General features: G+C 42.6%; 1 non-coding gene across 1 annotated transcript; it reads left to right on the plus strand.

Annotated features, from left to right (window-relative positions):
• The first annotated feature begins 252 nt into the window (after window positions 1-252).
• On the plus strand, window positions 253-360 carry LOC127746020 (small nucleolar RNA R71). Its single transcript, XR_008007641.1, has one exon. It is a non-coding gene; the product is annotated as a small nucleolar RNA R71 (small nucleolar RNA).
• The last annotated feature ends 7,906 nt before the right edge of the window (window positions 361-8,266 follow it).

Genomic DNA, 8,266 nt, shown 5'->3' on the forward strand with positions numbered 1-8,266 from the left:
CATTTTGTTCTGAGCCAATATGGCATTCAGAGCATCTATTTCAAGAACTCTCTTCCTCTGAGGCATCTCATTATTCATGGAATTCCTCTCAGAAGTGTACATGAACTGGTTATTTGAAACCATGTCAATAAGTTCTTGAGCTTCTGCAGGCATTTTCTTAAGGTGAATGGATCCACCTGCAGAATGGTCCAGTGACATCTTAGAGAACTCAGATAGACCAAAATAGAATATATCCAAAATGGTCCACTCTAAAAGCATGTCAGAAGGACACCTTTTGGTCATCTGCTTGTATCTTTCCCAAGCTTCATAGAGGGATTCACCATCTTTTTGTTTGAAGGTCTAAACATCCACTCTAAGCTTGCTCAGCTTTTGAGGAGGAAAGAACTTAGCCAAGAAGGCTGTGACCAGCTTATCCCAAGAGTCCAGGCTATCTTTAGGTTGAGAGTCCAACCACGTTCTAATCTGTCTCTTACAGTAAAAGGGAAAAGCATGAGCCGGTAGACTTCAGGATCTACTCTATTAGTCTTAACAGTCTCACAGATCTACAAGAATTCAGATAAAAACTAATAGGGATCTTCTGATGGAAGTCCATAGAACTTGCAGTTCTGTTGCATTAGAGCAACTAGTTGAGGTTTCAGCTCAAAATTGGTTGCTCCAATGGTAGGGATTGAGATGCTTCTTCCATCAAATTTGGAAGTAGGTGTAGTATAATCACCAAGCATCCTCCTTGCATTATTATTTTCGGCTGCCATCTCCTCTTCCTTTTCGAAAGTTTCAGTAAGGTTGTCTCTGGATTGTTATAATTTAGCTTCTCTTAGTTTCCTCTTCAGAGTCCTTTCAGGTTCAGGATCTGCTTGAACAAGAATATTCTTGTCTTTGCTCTTGATCATATGAAAAAGAAGGGAACAGAAAATAATAATAGGGATCCTCTTTACCATAGTAGAGAGATTCCTTTATGTTAGTAGAAGAAAAAAATAATAGAAGAAGGAAAAGAGGAAAATTTGAACTCAGAGAGGAAGAGGGGGTTCGAATTTCAGGATGACGAGAAGTGTTAGTAATTAAATAAATAAATAGAAAAAGATGAGAGAGAGAATTTCGAAAATTAATTTTGAAAAAGAGTTAGTGATTTTCGAAAATTAGAAGAATTAAAATTAAAATTAAAATTTGAAACAATTAGTTAATTAAAATAATTTTGAAAAAGAAGGAAATGATTTTCAAAAATTAGAAAGAGAAAAGTAGTTAGGTGGTTTTGAAAAAGATAAGAAACAAACAAAAAGTCAATTAGTTAGTTGAAAAAGATTTGAAAATCAATTTTGAAAAGATAAGAAGTTAGAAAAGATTTTTGAAATCAATTTTGAAAAAGATATGATTTGAAAAAGATATTTTGAAAAAGATTTGATTTTTAAAACTAGAATTGATTAATTGACTAACAAGAAACTAAAAGATATGACTCTAGAATTTAAAGATTGAACCTTTCTTAACAAGAAAGTAACAAACTTCAAATTTTTGAATCAATCACATTAATTGTTAGTAAAGTTTTTGAAATTTTGAAATAAAGATAAGAAAAAGATTTTGAAAATAACTTTTAAAAATTTTTTAGAATCATAAAAGAAAAATGAAAAAGATTTTATTTTTGAAAAAGTTTTGAAAAGATAAGTGTTCATACCCTGGGTCGAGATCTCCGACCCGGGATGTTCTACAGACAAAGCGACCGACCTCTTCAGGTCAGGACGACCCAACCTCTTCTTAAAGAGCTCGGCCAAGTCACAGAAAAGCCCAATAAAGGGCCCAAACAGAGAAACACGTCCCGAATCCAAGGGCAGTCCATGCCCGTAGAGATAAAGACAGTTCCCTTGAAGATAAGATGACCTCACTCAAAAGATAAAAGATAAAGATAAGATAACTAACTTATCTTATCTAAGAAGGTCACTCTACACTATTATAAATACGTTGGAGCACCCATGTATAACTCATACTCTGATTCTACTCAATACCTGCTTAATACCCTTGCTAACTTAAGCATCGAAGTCCCTTGCAGGTACCCCCACCCTCCGGGGATGAAGGATCAGCACCATCACCAAGTCAGACACAACAGCCCCGACCAGCACAGAAGATCTCATCCGAGATCGACCTACAGTTTTAGATAAACCCCCGGAACATTGGCGCCGTTGCCGGGGATCCGGAAGTCATCCCATTACCATGGCGGACGATCATGACAACGATCACACCTCAGATCTAGAAGAAAGAACGCCGCATAAAAACGTGGACTCCACACCAAAAGATACTCCCCAAATCAACAATAAGAACTCCCCAAACGAGGGAGCCCTGGATGCATTTCAAGATCGGTTAAAACAACTTGAGGAAGAGGCTCTACGTCAACGAGAGGCCGAGAAGGATCTACAAAGAGAAATAAGGCGACACCGGGAATTGGAGAACAAACTCCTAAAACTTGAAGCCGATGTCAAGACTAAAGCTAGCCGATCCACTCCCGAAAATAGCACCCGCAAGGAGCAAGATCCATTCACCAAGGAGATCATGAAGACAAGAATCCCAAAAGACTTTAAACTTCCAGACATGACCTTGTACGACGGTACTACGAATCCCAACCATCATCTCAGCAACTTCAGGAGCAGAAGGTATCTCACCGACGCCTCAGATGCAGTTCGTTGCAAAGCCTTTCCAACTGCTTTAACAAAAATTGCAATTAGATGGTTCGACAACATCCCTCCTAGATCCATCTCGAGTTTCGACGACATGGCCAAGTAATTCCTGGCCAGATTCTCCATCCAAAAGGACAAAGCTAAACATGCGCCGAGCTTACTGGGAATCAGACAAGGAGAAAGGGAAACCCTGCGCAACTACATGGAGAGATTCAACAAGACATGCCTGGATATACAAAACCTGCCAACAGAGGCCGCTATCATGGGCCTCATTAATGGCCTGCGAGAAGGGCCTTTTAGTCAATCTATATCAAAGAAGTACCCCACGTCTCTGAACGAGGTGCAGGAACAAGCGGAAAAGTACATCAACATGGAAGAAAACTCCCGATTAGGAGAGACCTCAAAGGCCGGGCTCACCTCTCAGGATAAAGACAATGATTCCAGAAAGAAGGAAGATCACCATGGAGTGAAAATCAAAAAATACCACAATTACACCCCTCTTCGGGTGTCTCTTGTGGATGTCTACAGAGAGGTTTGCAACACAGAAAAATACCACCAGCTCGACCACTTAAAGGCCAAAAAAGAGGAGGAAACCGGGCTGAATATTGTGAATACCATAGGATCCGCGGGCACTCCACCAATGAGTGTTTTGACTTAAAAAATGTCATAAAAAAGCTCGTACGAGAAGGAAAGCTAGATCGATACCTGGCCACCCATGATGATGAACAAAGGAAAAGAAGAAGAGCAGAAGATGTCGGACCAACCGCGTGATCATCCCGGACACCAGAAAGACATGTCCACATGATACACGGTGGATTCGCCGGGGTGGAATCTCCAAATCATCCCGCAAAAGACATCTCAAAGACGTATATCACGTCGCAGAAAAGGAGGAAGCACCCGACATCCCGGCGATCACTTTTACCAAGGAAGACGCATCCGGCGTCGCGTCAGGGCATGACGATCCCATGGTCATCACTATTATACTGGCAAATGCAAATCTTTACCGCACGTTGATAGACCTGGAGAGCTCTGCCGATATCTTATTCAAAACCGTTTTCGACAAACTCGGCTTGGAAGAAAAGGAACTCAGAGCATATCCATACAGCCTGTTCGGCCTAGGAGATACCCCAGTTCAACCAATGAGATACATCTCGCTCCACACAACTTTTGGAAAAGGAAGTCAGTCAAGAACACTCAAAATAGATTAGATCGTCATCGACGTAAGCTCAGCCTACAATGCCCTAATAGGTCGGGCAACGTTAAATCAGCTCGGCGCAATAGTCTCGACTCCGCATCTATGCATGAAGTTCCCAACTGCAGGTGGAATAGCCACAGTAAAGGCAGATCAAAAGATGGCGCGCCGCTGTTACAACGAAAGTCTAAACCTCAGAGGCAGAGGAGAAGAATTCCATAAAATCGAGCTCGGTGGAGTTCAGGGAGGAACTCCGCCCACAACCTGAAGGAGAAATAGAGAAAATCCAGATCGGGAACACCCCGGACCAAACAACCAACATCGGCACACTCCTAAAAAGGGACATAAAAGAATCACTCATACAGTTTCTACGCGACAACGCCGACCTCTTTGCGTGGAAGGCCGCAGACATGCCAGGCATAGATCCCAAACTAATGTGTCACAAGCTAACAGTCTACCCGGGATCTCGGCCGGTACAACAAAGGCGTAGAAAGCTAGGACCAGAACGCTCTCAAGCGGTGGAAGAACAGGTACGAGCTCTACTGGAGGCAGGCTTCATAAGAGAAGTCAAATACCCGCTATAGCTTGCTAATGTTGTTTTGGTAAAAAAGTCAAATGGGAAGTGGAGAATGTGCACCGACTATACCAATCTCAACAAAGCTTGCCCGAAAGATCCTTATCCGCTTCCAAACATCGACGCACTGGTAGATGCCTCCTCCGGATACAAATACCTCTCCTTTATGGACGCATACTCGGGATATAACCAAATCCCAATGTACCCACCCAACCAAGAAAAAACCACTTTCTTAACCCCAAAGGCAAATTACTGCTACATTGTTATGCCCTTCGGTCTCATAAACGCGGGAGCCACTTACCAAAGATTAATGAACAAAGTTTTTTCGGATCACATCGGAAAGATCATAGAGGTCTACGTAGACGACATGCTAGTGAAGACGCAAAATGAAGAGATGTTATTATTCGACTTGACACAAGTATCCAACACCATAAGACGACACGGCATGCGACTCAATCCTGCAAAATGTACCTTCGCAGTAGAAGTTGGTAAATTCTTGGGTTTTATGATCACACAGAGAGGAATCGAGGCAAACCCGGATAAGTGCAGGGCCGTACTCGACATGAAAAGTCTGACTTGTATCAAAGAAGTACAACAACTCAACGGGCGGTTGGTAGCCTTGTCCAGATTCCTGGCTGGATCAGCAATAAAATCTCTCCCCTTCTACGCCACTCTAAGGAAGGGAAAGTAGTTTGAATGGACAGCTGAATGCGAGCAAGCCTTCCAAGACTTCAAAAAATTTTTGGGACGGCCACCTATATTAAGACGGCCACGGGAAGGAGAACCACTCATCTTATACCTCGCAGTGGGAAATCGGGCAATAGCCTCAGCACTGGTCCAAGAAGACAACAGTGGGCAACAACCCATATACTTTGTCAACAAAGCATTACAAGGATCCGAGCAGAACTACCAGATAATAGAAAAGTTCGCTTACGCTGTCATAATAACATCTCGACAACTTCGCCCATATTTCCAGTCTCACACCATTAAAGTGCGGACCAACCAGCCCATAAAAGGAATCTTACAGAAAACAGACTTGGCAAGCAGAATCTTGCAATGGGCAGTCGAGTTGTCCGAATTCGACCTTTAATACGAATCTCGGACGGCCATCAAATCTCAATATCTGGTTGACTTCATTGCGGAATTTACAGACACACCGAAAATCCCCGTAGAATAGAATCTATATGTGGATGGCTCCTCAAATAAAATGGGAAGTGGCACAGGCGTAATAATTGAAAGCGACCAGGGGACCCAAATCGAACTCTCCCTCAAATTCGGGTTCCCTGCCTCAAACAATCAAGCGGAATATGAAGCACTACTAGCTGGTTTGAAGCTGGCTAGGGAGGTTGGAGCTCAAAAACTTATCATCTTTAGTGATTCACAGGTAGTTACTTCACAAATAACAGGAAGCTACACAGCCAAAGATCCCACTATGAAAAAGTACTTGGACAAAACTAGGGAACAACTCGAACAACTCGGAGAGTACGAGATTTATCACATACCCCAAGAACAAAACGCCCGGGCCGATGCACTCTCAAAACTAGCCAGCACCAAATCAGGAGGCAATAATAGAAGCCTCATACAAGAAATTCTACAGAATCCATCAATCTCAAAAGAAGAAAAAGTCCTAGCCATAACAGGTCACGATCAGGGATGGATGACTCCCATAATTAACTACCTCAGAATAGAAGTTCTCCCCACAGATGAGAAAGAGGCAAAAAGGTTAAAACGAGAAGCACAGTACTACACCCTCATAAATAATACTCTATACAAAAGAGGAATTTCGATACCACTGCTAAAATGCGTGCTGACTTCCAACACAAAAGACATCCTAGAAGAAGTACACAGTGGCATCTGTGGCAATCACCTCGGAGCGTAGGCACTTGCCAAAAAAGTACTTCGGGCCGGATTTTATTGGCCAACTCTACAAAAAGAAGCCACAGAATTTGTAAGGACGTGCTCACCATGTCAGAAGCATGTCAACTTTCACACCGCTCTGCCAGAGGAACTCATCAGCATAACCTCACCTTGGCCATTCGCAAAATGGGGACTCGATCTCCTCGGACCTTTTCCTCAAAGGATCAGGACAAGTCAAATTCCTCATAGTAGGAATAGACTACTTCACAAAATGTATCGAGGTAGAACCCCTGGCCAATGCCACAGCTCAAAGAATTCAAAAATTCTTATATAGAAATATCGTCACAAGGTTTGGAGTTCTATACTCCATCACTACAGACAATGGTACCCAGTTCACAAACGCAGGCTTCAGAAAACTAGCGGCCGACCTGAATATAAAACAACAATTCACATCCGTTGAGCACCCCCAAGCCAATGGGCAAGCTGAAGCTGCTAACAAAGTTATATTAGTAGGGTTAAAACGGAGATTACAGGATGCAAAGGGAGCCTGGGCTGAGGAACTCCCACAGGTTCTATGGGCATATCGAACGACGCCACATTCCACCACAAAGGAATCACCCTTCCGATTAGCATATGGAGTGGAGGCGATGATCCCAGTGGAGGTCAAAGAAGGGTCACCCAGAGTGATCCACTTTAGCGAGAAAGCCAATCACCAACTTCAAAGGGAAGAGCTCGACTTACTTTCGAAAATTTGAGAAAGAGCCCGGATAAGGGAAGAGGTGCTAAAATGACGAACGGCTTCCAGGTATAACCAAAAGGTAATACGACAGACCTGTACTGAGGATGACCTCATCCTAATACGATACGACATCGGAACAACTCGACCGGGAAAAGGAAAGCTGGCAGCAAACTGGAAAGGACCCTACCGAGTCATAGAAGTGCTGGGAAAGGGCTATTACAGGCTTTCCGAACTCGACGGGCGAGAGCTTCCCAGGTCATGGCACGCCTACAACCTAAGAAGATTCTCTACAAACGCTCAAGTCGTATTATTCTGAAAACATTCATCGCCCGATTATAAAGCTACAGATCGACGAAAAGTGAAAACCGAATTCACAAGGGTTAAACCCAATCTTTACAAAATCGGCAAAGATGAATATAGAATAATGCAAGAAGTTATAGAAAGTGATCCATAGAAAGGACCTGACGAGGTCCTAATAAAATGGATTGCTATAAAATAACTTAAAGACTGGCCGGCACAAAAGTCGGACCAGCCACAACAACTCAAGTTATAAGTAAAGCCCTGGAAAGAGGTCTGGCCAACCCTATAAAAGAGGATTACTATAACTTCGAAGAGCCCGACATGAGGAAGTCGGACTCCTACAAAAAAAGTTAAAAAAGATAATCCCTGAAAGAGATCTAAAACAATGTCCAAGAAAGAGGATTATCAAGTAACTCGATAGGGCCCGACGTGACAAAGTCGTCCTGGAAAGATAAGTTACAAAAGATAATCCCTGAAAGAGATCTGAAACAAGGTCCAAGAAAGAGGATTATCAAGTAACTCGACAGGGCCCGACGTGACAAAGTCGGCCTGGAAAGATAAGTTACAAAAGATAAATCCCTGAAAAAGAGCTAAACAAGGTCTAAGAAAGAGGATTATCAAGTAACTCGACAAGGCCCGATGTGACAAAGTTGGCCCAGAAAGATAAGTTACAAAAGATAAATCCCTGAAAGAGACCTAAGCAAGGTCCAAGAAAGTGGATTATCAAGTAACTCGACAGGGCCCGACATGACAAAGTCCGCCCAGAAAGATAAGTTACAAAAGATAAATCCCTGAAAGAGACCTGAACAAGGTCCAAGAAAGAGGATTATTAAGTAACTCGACAAAGCCCGACATGACGAAGTCGGCCCGAAAAAAAATAAAGTTACAAAAGGTAAACCCCCAAAAGAGATCTAAACAAGATCTAAGAAAAATGATTACCTAGT

Source organism: Arachis duranensis, chromosome 3, assembly GCF_000817695.3.
Source record: "Arachis duranensis cultivar V14167 chromosome 3, aradu.V14167.gnm2.J7QH, whole genome shotgun sequence".
In the NCBI taxonomy this organism is placed as follows: Eukaryota; Viridiplantae; Streptophyta; class Magnoliopsida; order Fabales; family Fabaceae; genus Arachis; species Arachis duranensis.